Here is a 2,433-nt window from a genome sequence, read left to right as displayed (position 1 = left end):
ATTCCATTTATTTGAAATTCTAGAAATCAAAGACCTTATCTATAGTGAGAGAAAACAATCCAATAGTTGTGTAGGGCCTGGATCTGGGAGCAGAGATTGACATCAAAGGGTTAGAGGGAAACTTTTTAAAGCAATGGACTTTATATTTTGTTTGTGGCAGACCTAAGAAGAATACATGCATTTGCCAAGGCCAATTGCACAATATAGTTAGGAAAACCATAGCGCAATAAAGTTTATTAGAAGTATAAGATCAGTGAAATAAAGGAAGATATTTTACTTAACTGAGACATATAGAGGTTTTATGATGCTAGCAAATTATGATACTGATTTGGTTTATAGGGAAGTGAAGAGCAACAGGAGACATTATGATGGGGAAGGCATTCAGCTTTAATTAGGGGGGATGGGGCACCTTCCGTGACAGAAGTGTGGGGGCAATTGTTCCATGTTTTTAGGAAGATAAGGAAAAGAAGTCTCCAATGGATTGTAATAGACAATGCTTCCCCCTCATCTGATCATAAATCATGTAACTTATTTATAAACAATCTATTTTTTTCTTGTTCATTGTGTTTATTAATAAGACTTGGTACTCATAATTCAAAATCATTAAAATGTCTCATACTTCCATACTCCCTGGAATGAGCTTTTAATGCCCTGATATGCATTAAATAGTTGATAGCTGATTCATCGCATATCTCGTAATAAATTTCAAGGAACATGTTTAGTTTTCTTTCTTCTATATAGATCCAAAACAATACCTACCTATTAATGTATCCAGGCTTTAGCTAATAACAGACCTGATATTGCTTTATCTCTTCTTTCAAATGCTGTCACTTCACCTTGAAAATATAAATTACTATTGCTAGCTAAGCATGATTCATTTAAGGTACTTGGACTCAGATGTACATTTGTTTACATATCTCTTAGATTATTAACATATATAGATGGTGGAGGATCTTATGATTGTGCAATGACACTATTTGTTTACATATGTAGCATGGGGGAATAAGTTTGTACTATTTGCTATTAGATCTAGATGAATTAGAAGACTGTACAATTGTCTTTATTAATGTGTGTCATGTCATAAAATAGATAAGACGATTAGTTTATATTGCATAGTAGCAACTATATTCAACATTCTCTCTCTCTCTCTCTCTCTCTCTCTCTCTGTTGTAGCTCTCATTTTCCTATTTTGCCATTCATGTTTTCTGTTTGTCCAATAAGAATCATAAACTTCATGTGGTGAATTTTTGTAAATTTTGGACTTCATTAATTTTTGCAATCAGCTTGTTATATCTACCCTAACAATCTCTTAGATATTTCTGCCATTTGTCTTCAAATGTTGAAGAAGGAAACTATGGGCCAATCCCCAGCATGGTGATTGCCTGGCCTCCAGGCTGCCTGCTCTGGAGGCTGTGGCCTCACAGCTCCTGGTTGTCCTGTCATTCATCAGTGACCACAGGACCTTGGGGAGCTGCTGCCATCACTGCCATGATGGCAAAGAGATTTTTAAGAGCAAGGACCTCAAAGTGGGGGAATATGATTTAAAGGTTCAAAAAGAAATGATGCTACATGAGAACCAGTTAACTTTCCTTAATACATAACACATATTCCTTGTTTTCCAACACCCAACATAACTGTAAGGGCTTTGGTGGCAAAGAAACACATTTTACTGGAAATGGAGTTGGTTTTCTCAAGCCCATATCTTGGGGAAATGCAGACAGCTATTTGTATCAAGTGGTAGTTGCACTCTCTCTTTTCCTTGGATGGTTGGGAGCAGATTGATTTTACCTTGGATACCCTGTCTTGTTAAAGTTTGCACTGTAGAGTTTTGAGAGCCTAATTGATTTCCATTCTTACAATGCAGTATTTGGGCCTCCTCTATTTTAATACAGCACTATCAGTATGTGGATTTCCAGATTTTCCATTTTCCTTCTTCACATACCATTTAATGGACTCTATATAATTTTTTGTTAGTGGTGGTGGTTTTGTTTTGCTGTTTTGTCAGCTGTTTTGCATATTATTCTGAGATTTATTTGACAGGACTTTTTAAAAAGCTATGTAACAGTCTTTCTTAGGATACCATCTCTAAGAGACAGATAGTTTATTACCTTGATATTCTTTAATATCTTTTCCAAAGGCAAGTTGCCACTTGTCATCTTCACTTATGAAAAATAAAAGTAAGTTTTATTGACAGAAGAAGAAGGAGGAGGAGGAGGAGAGGAAGAGGAAGAGGAAGAGGAAGGAGGGGAGGAATAAGAAGGAAAGAGAGGAAGAGCAAGAGGAAGAGGAGGAGGAGGAGAGTAAGGAGAAGAAGAGGAGGAGGAAGAAGATAACAATCTGGCATTTTATGGAGCTAGAAACTGAAAATCCTTTTGCAGCCCTCAAAATATTCATTTATCCTTCCTCTATTAAAATCACATCCTAATGATACTT

The 2,433-nt window shown here is 36.1% G+C and overlaps 1 pseudogene; it reads left to right on the top strand.

Moving 5' to 3' along the window:
• The first annotated feature begins 1,371 nt into the window (after positions 1 to 1,371).
• On the top strand, positions 1,372 to 2,075 carry LOC147575732 (TM2 domain-containing protein 1 pseudogene; annotated as a pseudogene).
• Positions 2,076 to 2,433: the final 358 nt, after the last annotated feature.

The sequence above is a fragment of the Puma concolor genome, chromosome D2 (genome assembly GCF_028749965.1).
Source record: "Puma concolor isolate L17-30 chromosome D2, mPumCon1.1.hap2, whole genome shotgun sequence".
Lineage (NCBI taxonomy): Eukaryota > Metazoa > Chordata > Mammalia > Carnivora > Felidae > Puma > Puma concolor.
Note: the sequence above shows the minus strand (reverse complement) of the source record. Positions and strands in the feature narration are given on the sequence as shown.